Source organism: Amphiprion ocellaris, chromosome 16 (genome assembly GCF_022539595.1).
Source record: "Amphiprion ocellaris isolate individual 3 ecotype Okinawa chromosome 16, ASM2253959v1, whole genome shotgun sequence".
Taxonomy (NCBI): domain Eukaryota; kingdom Metazoa; phylum Chordata; class Actinopteri; family Pomacentridae; genus Amphiprion; species Amphiprion ocellaris.
The window spans coordinates 12864535-12875411 of NC_072781.1; the positions used below are offsets into that span (position 1 = coordinate 12864535).

Genomic DNA, 10877 nt, shown 5'->3' on the forward strand with positions numbered 1-10877 from the left:
CTACATTTCAGGTGGAATATTCCTCCATACTAACTTTTTTGGTCTACATTGAAGGATTTTTTCTAAACCACCCTTTCGGGTCTATATTCGGGGTTTTAGGTGGAATATTCCTTTTCAACCAGCACCTCAGGTCTCTTTGAGGATTTTGGATGGAATACTCAGTTAAACCAACATTTTAGGTGCATGTCCAAGGATTTTTGGTGGAATGTTCCTTTAAAGTGGATGTTGAGGACCTTGTAGGTGGAATACTTCCTGAACCAACCTTTTAGGTCAACATTCAAAGATTTAAGGTGGAATATTCCTTTAAACCAACCTAAATTTCATGTTTTGATCATTATCAAGTGAGAAACCTCAATCCAGACTCCTCAGAATGATGTTTGAGATTTATGCTGCTATTATTTGTTTAGTCCATACTAAATGACAGAAATCCACAACTGTAATTTTATTTTAGGACTCGGTTATTAAATGTCAAAACAATCCATGTGACTCTAAAAACTCAGCAGCTTTACAAACTCTAAGATTAAACTCTCCACAAGGATCCAAATTAAGTTGGACTTCTACATGAGAGATTTAATTATTCTTCATCTACTTCCTGAAAAGTTTGGTCAATAAAAAAGACAAAAACTAATATTTTCAGCTGAACTAAAGACAGACTGATTTTTCTGCTCACATGTTGTGTTGTTGTAAACTTACTCTTTCAAATAAATAGCCACCTAACCCCCTGGAAACCAGCGTTTGTCCTATTTTTGTGTTGCTCCTCGGCGACCCTAGACAGCCGGGTTGTAATGTTTTTTGAGCAACACACCATACTATGACGTTTTTACAATGATGGTTCTACTATGGAACCAGTTTGACATGTTCAGGTGTTCTTTGTGTGAAAACTCAGAGATTTCAGGTATCAGAAGGTGGTTTTCAACTTTCTTTGTTAACTTTCTGCCTCAACTTTAAACTAAATTTCCTTCACTAACCCAGCCCTCTGGACTTCCAGTAAGCTGTGTTCCTATTGGCTGTCCAGGTGGCTGCTTGGTGTTATCAGGAACACCTGAGCAGCTCAGTGTCTTCCTGCTTTATTTGGCTGCAAACATTTCCTCTGCTTCTCTTCACCACTGAACCGGGTTTAGCTCCATTGCTTTAGTTTGTTCTTTAGGCGTTGGCTTGCAGCTTCCAGCAGTAAAATCATCTTTAATGTGTTTCTTGGTGTGTTTTAGGGCTTTGTACCAGATAGTTGTCTTGGTAAATGTGGTTCTTTAGCCACAGTTAGCACATGGTGCTAATGTGTGCATTGATAAGTGGATTTGGTGCAGGTGAGTTGTGTCTTTATCTTGGCTGTAGTGAGTCTTTAGAGGTTTTTGGTCAGACACATTCTGTATTGTTTGTGAAGCAACGTTGGTTGTCCAGAAGGTAAGAGTTCCTGTCCTGATTCTCTGTTTAAAGAGATTCTCTGGTAGGCTGCAGGAGACTTTAGCGTTTGGGTTGTGCTAGTTTGGTTTTTGTACGGTTTCATTTGGACGACTATCTTGAGGCCCCTCCATGTGGTTTAGTGAGGTTTTCTGTAACAGTTCTACAAAGCAACCTGCAGCAGAAGAGACTTTGAGAGTTTTTAGGAAGTTCTGGAGACCAGACTTTAGAGCAACAGAAACATTTGTCAGCAGTTTGAGCAGGAGAAGGTGAGCTTCAGAGTAGAAATGAGACGGAAACCTTCTTGACCCGTGTGGTGAGGTCCTGTACCAAGAGTTTGAGCAGGTTGTGAAGAGTCTGTAGTTCTTTGGTCTGAAAGCGCAAGAAGAGTCGACTCATTAAAGGAGAAAACAGGAGATCTTGTTGGTTCTTCTGTCGCTCTGCAGTTTCCTTCGACTGAATATCAAGTTTATATTTTAAATGATTTCCCATGTGAGCCCAAGAAGAACTCAATAAACTCCCTCCATCCCCTGGACACAACATATTTTATTACCATGTTAAATATTTTTATTTTAAAATGTTTTAGAGTTTTAATCCTAGTTTTAGCATAGTTTTTTCTCTTTGCTTGTTTAGTTTTGTCATCTGTGTAAAAGGTGCTAAACAAATAAAGTTGAATTGATAAACTGAATAATTGACTAATGATTGTGACAACAGAAGTATTTTCATTGTGATATAAGGGTTTATTTCATTTTGAAGGTTGGGGTTAAAATTTTGACAGAAAAAGAAGATTAAAGAAGTAAACTACATAACAAAAAGCAATTAAATCAAAGGAAAAAAGCATTTAATACAACTTCTAAAAAATGTTTTTGTTAAAAAGTATTTTTTGAATGTTTAATTATCTAAAATATTTTCTCTGTAAGTTTTAATAATTGTGTTTGAAAAATTTTGTTTAATTTCATACTTACATGTTTTGTAACGTGTTTAATTATCTAATTCAATATTTTGGCAGTTTAATGAAATTAAACATTAAATACAATTAACTGACATTAAACTGCCAAAATATTGAATAAGATAATTAAACACGTTACTAAACATGTAAGTATGAAATTTAACAAAATTTTTAAAACACAATTATTAAAAATTACAGAGAAACTATTTTAGATAATTAAACATTTAAAAAATACTTTATAAACAAGAATAATATTAAACATTTAAAAAAATACAAAACATTAAATTAGATTATTAAACCTTTAAAAAGACAAAACATTTAATTAAATAATTCAATGTTTAATTAGAAAATTAAATCTTAAAGACAATAAAACTTTAAATAGGAATTAAACAGAAAATAAAATGAAGCATTTAAAAAGAAAATTAAACATTAAAAAGTGGTAAAACATTCAAAAAGAAAAACAAACATTTAATCGAAAAATTAAACATTTGGAAAGAAAAAAAATTCAAACAAGCTGATAAAACATTTGAAGAATCAATTAAACATTAAAAAGACAAAACATTTCGAAACCAAATCAGACGTTAGAAAACAATAAAAGGTGAGAAAAGAGCAAAACTAAACGTTTAAGAAGAGTCAAACTAAAGACAAAACATTTGAAAAGACACCAGTTAAACTTTAGAAGATCAAATTAAACAGAAGAGACAATAAAAGGATCAAAATGAGCAAAAACAGATCAAGGTCAAAGCGTTTTCTAGTCTGAAATGAAAACATCAAGTTGTTTCTTTAAACATTTCCTCTTTCTATGTTCTTGGTTTGACTGTGGACAGATTTACTAAGACCTCATTTCAGAAAACTGCTTTCCAGATAAAGTCCACTAGTAGTTGAAGGCATTGATCAAACTAATGTTACCTTCTGATCTTCACAAACTTTACTGTTCAGTGAAGAGAATCAAAGTTTGTTGAGGATTTCTAAAAAACCCACAGGTGAAGGTCTGAGAAGAACTCAGATGGATGGTCTAAATGTGAAATCAAGACTCATGGTCACAAGTTTTAAGGCTTCTGTTAACCAGAAAGTTCAAACTAACAGAGAAGTACTGAGAAACTTCTAAAATTTCAGCCCTCAGACTGTCTGAAGGTTCAAACTAACAGAGAACTACTCAGGAACTTAGAAGATATCAGTCCTTGGACTGTCTGAAAGTTAAATCTAACAGAGAACTACTGTGGGACTTAGAAAATTTCAGCCCTCAGACTGTGTGAAAGCTCAGGTCCTGAGGACTCGGGAGGTGTGGAGGCTTTGGAAAGTCTTGGAACTGAGGGTTCCACCCTCCAGCACAAAGGCTGAAGTCCAACCTCCTGAGAAAAACGGTCAAGTCGAGACTCGAATTAAAAAAAAACCTCGAAAACGACAAAAAATAGATGATAAATGCGCAAAAAAAAGAAGAAATAGTATCTGAGCGAATAGCTCAGGGGATAAGAACACAGACTCCCAAGTGGAAGGTCGCAGGTTCAAGACCCACCACCGGCTCTTTTCTTTCTTTGTCTTTGTCAGGATATTGATAAAAATTTAAGAAGGGTCTGGTCTTGAACCAGCGACCTGCAGCTCCACAGGTAAACTCTTAACTCACTGAGCTACAGATCACATGAAAAGAAATAATTTCGTCGTCCCTTTGGCATCGTAGTTTCCAAGTGACCACATGGGTGGAGCCAAGGCGGGGTCTGGGTGGAGTCAGGGCGGAGAGTAGGCGGGGAGGTGGGTGGCGGCCTCCCCCCTCTACTCCCCCACCACCCACCACACCTTCCCCCGCCCGACGAGTTCTTCGAGTCTCCACGAGTTCTTCGAGTCTCCATGGGTTTTCCCGAGTTTCTGGAGTTTCCACCAGGTCGGAGGCAGAACAAGTTGTCATGAAGAGATGTTGAAGTTGGCCAGGATGGACTGACTTTTTACAGCGACTAGAAGGACGATGACTCGAAGAGCAGGTCTTTAACCACCATCCACAAAATCCATGGAGTCGGCTCCAGAGAAATGAAGGGAGGTCAACTTTTATCAACCTCCATCCAGACGTTCAACTTGATATCTTTACTTTGACATTTTTAGCACCATAAACCTTTAGTATCACACTTTATTATCCTTTATTAGGACTTTAATTGAATCCACCAGCAGATGTAGTTTTTGTTGACAAACTTTATTCTTGTCGTCGTGGGACTGCAGTATTTAAAACTGTTCCTTCTATTTGACCTCATGTTTATTAGTTTTAGTGGAGAAAGTTTTGTCGATTAGTTTCTTAAAAACCAAATAATAAATTGGATTAGTCAAGAAGTTCAAATTTACTTCGTTGTCATATTTTAAATATGACAAAAAATATAAAGTGTCTTGAGACAATTTGACTCGTAATTGGCGTTCTATAAATAAAATTGAATTCAAATTGTATGTATCTTGTAATGTTGGAGTAATTCAGCCATATATGTTGGAAAACACATTTTCTTTGACCATTAATCTGTTGATTGTTTTCTCCAGTAATTCATTTCTTGTTTTGGTTTATAAAATGTCAAACCCAAATATATTCAGTTTACTGTCATAAAAACCAAAAAGACTTACATTACATTCATGATGCAAGGAATCAGGCAGTTTTTCACTTTTTATCTTAGTTTAGTCAGAAAGATAGTTGATAATGTGTGAATTGTTGCAGCTTGTGAGCCGTAGAAGGTTTTTAATCTTTGGGGCCGAGTGTCAGAAAACATTTACAAAGCAACATCAACAAAACACTCAAAGATTTGAACATCATTTGCATGACAATGTCAAATTAAAGGACATTTATTTCCAACGTAAATGTGTGATATTCATCCTCTGGAGCTTTCTCTTCTCATCGTCTTCCACCTGGACTGGTTTGGTGGGGAGCATGTGCACCAAATATTTGAAAAACTGCACTTTAACATCAATGAATGACACTGAAGTTTAATCTCTACATAAATGAGACTGAGTCTGGATGTGCTGCTCTGTCATTAACTCCTAAGTTTAGGGAAAGTTCAAACAAAAGAAGACAGTTCAGATAAGACTTGAGAATGAGCTTATTTTGAACAAACATCTCAGACTTTCTGAGCTTCAGCACCTCTAGCAAGATGTTTTAATGACAAGCAACTCAAGAGATCCAGAAGTTGGAGAGAGAGAACATGTGGGACGCTAACCTAGCAAACATTTCAGACTTTTCTCTGTGAATTCTGAGTAATAATTTCCTATTTAATGACAGCTACACATCTGAACTCAGTCTCATGAAAACAAACTCTAATTCAGTGTCATCCATCCATATTAAAGTGCAGTTACCCAAAATGTTTGTTGCATGAGCTCCAACAAAACCTGTCCAGGTAGAAGGCCACTTTGACAAACAGGAAGTGGACGATTCCAAGCAGATTTATAGAAGGGGGAACCGGACTGTACTAAGTGTGGTCGAGTATAGAGGGGTGTTTTGTGGGTTTTTAAGACTGATAATGATTATTACTGAGAAATTTGGAGTAGATATTCATTTGCAGTAAATGAAAGTATTTAAAATCTTGGAGTTAAACTTAGAAGAACACAAACTCTTTCTCTACAGATGTTAAGTTAAAGAAGTTTTATTTGTGACGTATAACCAATCAAATCACTCCAGAAGACAGAGCGACCACAGGTAGATAAAGGTTCAGAGCCAAAGTAGCGCCATTTTTATATGTATTTATTACCGTAAATCAGTAAAAAAAAAAAAATACTGATAATCAGTAAATCAGTCAGCCCACAATTACTACAATTCTACAATGTATGTCTCTTTCTTTTTGACTTGTTATTTGTACAATATACGATGTATATGATGGCGTTTTTTCATACCAAAGGCTATACTATGATGTTTGCTAAGAGACATACGATGCTACTCTGTTCTGGCCCTGAGCCCCTGCAATCCTCCTCTGTTGTTTTCTGGATTGTACTCAGCTGCATGCCTTCGTCCACCCGGCCTCCGTTGACTCGTCCCGCCTGCCGTCTCTGGAGCTGAAGCTGGATTGGAACAGACCAAAGTACAGTCCAATCACGATGCCAGCTGCCTCTCAAAAGGCTCCTTCATCTGGCGGAACTTCTTCTGAGGGGAAGCTGAGCTGGCCCGGCAGAACTTTGGAGATGTGTTCCAGTGGTTGGTGGATGTGTGGGGAGATAGAGAGGGACCTTTGACTTGTTCAGAAAGGAAAACAGGGAACCCATTGGTAGTTTTAGTTTAGGGTACTACTGCGGTGTGTTTTTGGGCGTGAAGAGGTGAACAGGAAGAGTTTTTTTTTTTCGTATTGATTATCTTTTACTTTGTTCCTGGTTGGAATGCCCATCAATGTCAACATGAAGTTCACTTATAGTTCTGTTCATTTTTATTTTACTAACACCCATTTGCTTTTAACCCCCTCACATGTTGAGTTGTTGTAAACTTCCTCTTTCAAATAAATACTCATCTAACCCTCTGGAAACCAGCGTTTGGACTGTTTTGGTGTTGCTCCTCACCTACTTCAGACAGCCAGGACAAAACAACGTTTTGTGGACCAAAGGCTATACTCTGACGTTTTTAAGAGCGACATGCTATAGTATGACGTTTTTAGAGCGACATGCTATGCTATGATGTTTTTAGAGCGACATGCTATACTATGACTTTTTTAGAGCGACATGCTAAACTATGATGTTTTTAGAGCGACATGCTATACTATGATGTTCTTTGGACGACATGCTATACTATTACGTTTTTTGGACCAAAGGCTATACTATGACGTTTTTAAGAGCGACATGCTATAGTATGACGTTTTTAGAGCGACATGCTATACTGTGACGTTTCAAGAGCGACATGCTATACGATGATGTCTTTTGGACAACATGCTATACTATGACATTTTTTGGGTGACATGCTATACTCTGACGTTTTTTGGGCGACATGCTATACTCTGACGTTTCAAGAGCGACATGCTATACTAAGACGTTTTTAGAGCGACATGCTATACTATGACGTTTTTACAGCAACATGCTATACTATGACGTTTTAAGAGCGACATTCTATACTGTGACGTTTTTTGGGTGACATTCTATACTATGACGTTTTTTTGGACCAAAGGCTATACTATGATGTTTTTAGAGTGACATGGTATACTATGACGTTTTTTGGACCAAAGTCTATACTATGACGTTTGTAGAGCGACATGCTATACTATGACGTTTGTAGAGCGACATGCTATACTAAGACGTTTTTAGAGCGACATGGGATTCTATGACGTTTTTAGAGCGACATGCAATACGATGACGTTTTTTGGACGACATGCTATACTATGACGTTTTTAGAGCGACATGCTATACTATGACGTTTTATGGGCGACATGCTATACTATGATGTTTTCAGAGCGACATGCTATACTATGATGTTCTTTGGACGACATGCTAAAATATGACGTTTTTTGAGCCACATGCTATACCATGACGTTTCTTGGGCGACATGCTATATTAGGAAGTTTTTAGAGCGGCATGCTAAACTATGACATTTTTAGAGCGACATGCTATACTGTGACATTTTTAGAACGACATGCTATACTATGACGTTTTTAGAGCGACATGCTATTCTATGACGTTTTTAGAGTGACATGCTATACTATGACATTTTTAGAGTGACATGGCATATTATGATGTTTCAAGAGCGACATGCTATACGATGATGTTTTTTGGACGACATGCTATACAATGACGTTTTTAGAGCGACATGCTATACGTTGACGTTTTTTGGACGACATGCTGTACAATAACGTTTGTTGAGCGACATGCTATACTATGACGTTTTTTGGGCGGCATGCTATACTATGATGTTTTTTGGATGACATGCTATACTATGACGTTTTTCTGGACCAAAGGCTATACTATGACGTTTTTTGAGCCACATGCTATACTATGACGTTTTAAGAGCGACATGCTATACTATGATGTTCTTTGGACGAAAGGCTATACTATGGCGTTTTTTTGGACCAAAGGCTATACTATGACGTTTTTAGAGCGACATTCTATACTGTGACGTTTCAAGAGCGACATGCTATACTCTGATGTTTTTTTGGATGACATGCTATACTATGACGTTTTTTGGGTGACATGCTATACTATGACGTTTTTTTGGACCAAAGGCTATACTATGACGTCTTTTGGGCGACATGCTATACTATGACATTTTTAGAGCGACATGCTAAACTATGATGTTTGTTGGAGCAAAGGCTATACTATCACATTTTTAGAGCGACATGCTATACTATGACGTTTTTAGAGCGACAAGCTACACTATGATGTTTTTAGACCAAAGGCTATACTCTGACATGTTTTTGGCAGACATGCTGTACTGTGACAATTTTAAAGAGACATGCTATACTATGATGTTTTTTGGACGACATGCTATACTATGATGTTTTTTGGACGACATGCTATGCTGTGATGTTTTCTGGACCAAAGGCTATACAATGACATTTTTACAGCGACATGCTATACAATGACGTTTTTTGAGCGACATGCTATACAATGACGTTGTTTGAGCGACATGCTATACTATGACGTTTTTAGACCAAAGGCTATACTGTGACGTTTTTAGAGTGACATGCTATACTATGATATTTTGTTGACCGATGTGGTATACTATGACGTTAGTTGGACCAAAAGCTATACTACGACGTTTTTAAAGCGACATGCTATACTATGACGTTTGTTGGGCGACAATCTATACTATAGGCTTTTTAAATTGACATATTACTATGACTTTTATTGTTTTAGATTTTTTTGTTTTTTAGCAACATATTATAAGAATTTGAAGAGTTTTAAAAATTACTATACTTTTACTTGTGCAATGAAATATTATTCTATGGCATTTTTTAGACGACATATACTGTTTTCTTGAAAAACATACTATTTTGACAATATACTGCACTATGACATTTTTTGAACCACATATCATACATGACAATTTTAGGCAACATCCTATCATTTTACACTTTTTGAACCACATAATAATCATGTTTTTTTTGCCGACATGCTATACTATGAACTACAGGCCATACTATGTTATTCTTGAAAAGTATACTATACTTTGACATTTTCTGAACTACATCCTATACTATGCCATTATACACAGAGTGCTTTGGTTACGTGTTGATTTATAATCTAGATTTTTTTCTGTTTTGTTTTTTGACGGGATTACCACAGACCTGACCGTGAACACAGTTGACACCCACCCGAGGGAGACGCTGCCTAAGATCTCAAGGCTGCTTGGTCGTGGTCTTTCTGGTCCTGCTCCAGAACGCCTTCATCAACTACGTCTTCTTTTGAAGAGGCCCTCAGATGCTGCAATCTCTGACCTTAAGGAGGAATTGCTACTTTCACTCTGTAACGAGACGGTGGTTATTTTAAAGACCCAGCTCCTGGCAGCTTTGAGTGCAAGTTTAACACCCATCGAAACGGAACTACAGACAGTTAAATCTGAGCTGTCGGTCAGTATTTCAAACATCAAGTCCGACCTGGCTGCCCTAAAGCACGCTGTGGGTGAAACGGAAACTTCACTCTCCACATCACCGATGACATCATCACACTCCAAAGCAGAGCACCTGTCTGCTGAACTTTTAAAAGTGGACTATAAATGTGAACAATGTGAGCAGCAGCAGCCTGTGAGCAGCGGAACAGATGTAATCAGAAAGAAGTCATTTTCTTTTTTCTTTTCTTTCTGGTTGACTTGATGCTGTCAGATGCAGATGTTGGAGCTGATTCTGATCTTTCAGAATAAAAAGCTGCTTTTCCTTCACAGACTTTTCAGGAAATTATTCTCTCAGATTTTCTCTGCTATTTATGTTTTTATTATCTGTGATTATTTCATTATTTCTTTATTGTAAAAATAAAGTTTGAGGCATTAAGACTCAGTTATTTTAATCCTGAAATCTTTGATGTAGCAGAACTAAACTTCAATTTTCCTTCTTGTACTTCTGATACTAGAACTAAACGTATCTTCAACAAGGATCATCTGCTTTTAATGAATCAGAAGCAACATCACAACAACAAATGAGACAATTTTCAACAAATTAATGAAACTGATGTCATTTAAAACTATCAGTCTGTTTTAGTGTCAAAGCTGATTACTGACAACTAGGACATTAACGTTACTGTTTTAATCACATTTAAGTTTTCTGAACGTTACAGTAATGTCAACCAGCCACAGTTTTATGAACTTAATGAAACACATTACAGGAACACAACACACTTCAGCTGTTTACATGAAACTCAACACATTAGCTCGATGCTACGTTAGCTTTAATCAGGCTACGACTGAGCAACTAGCTCGGTTAGCATCGCTAACATTAAAGCTAATATTTACTATGCTAACTTTCTTCTCTGGTCGACACACACACTGAAACAAAGTCCACCAACATCTGGAGTGCATGGCACACATTATATCTGACACTAAAGCTGCATATAAAGTGCATTAAAAGCGGCACCGATACGAAAATAAACATTTACTTACCGAACTATT

General features: G+C 36.9%; 1 long non-coding RNA gene across 1 annotated transcript; it reads right to left on the reverse strand.

The window, feature by feature from the left end:
- Positions 1-5936: 5936 nt before the first annotated feature.
- Positions 5937-10456, reverse strand: LOC129350856 (uncharacterized). The gene is made up of 3 exons (XR_008604413.1): positions 9874-10456; positions 9592-9740; positions 5937-6529 (listed from the first exon to the last, which is right to left on the reverse strand). It is a non-coding gene; the product is annotated as an uncharacterized LOC129350856 (long non-coding RNA).
- Between the last annotated feature and the right edge of the window lie 421 nt (positions 10457-10877).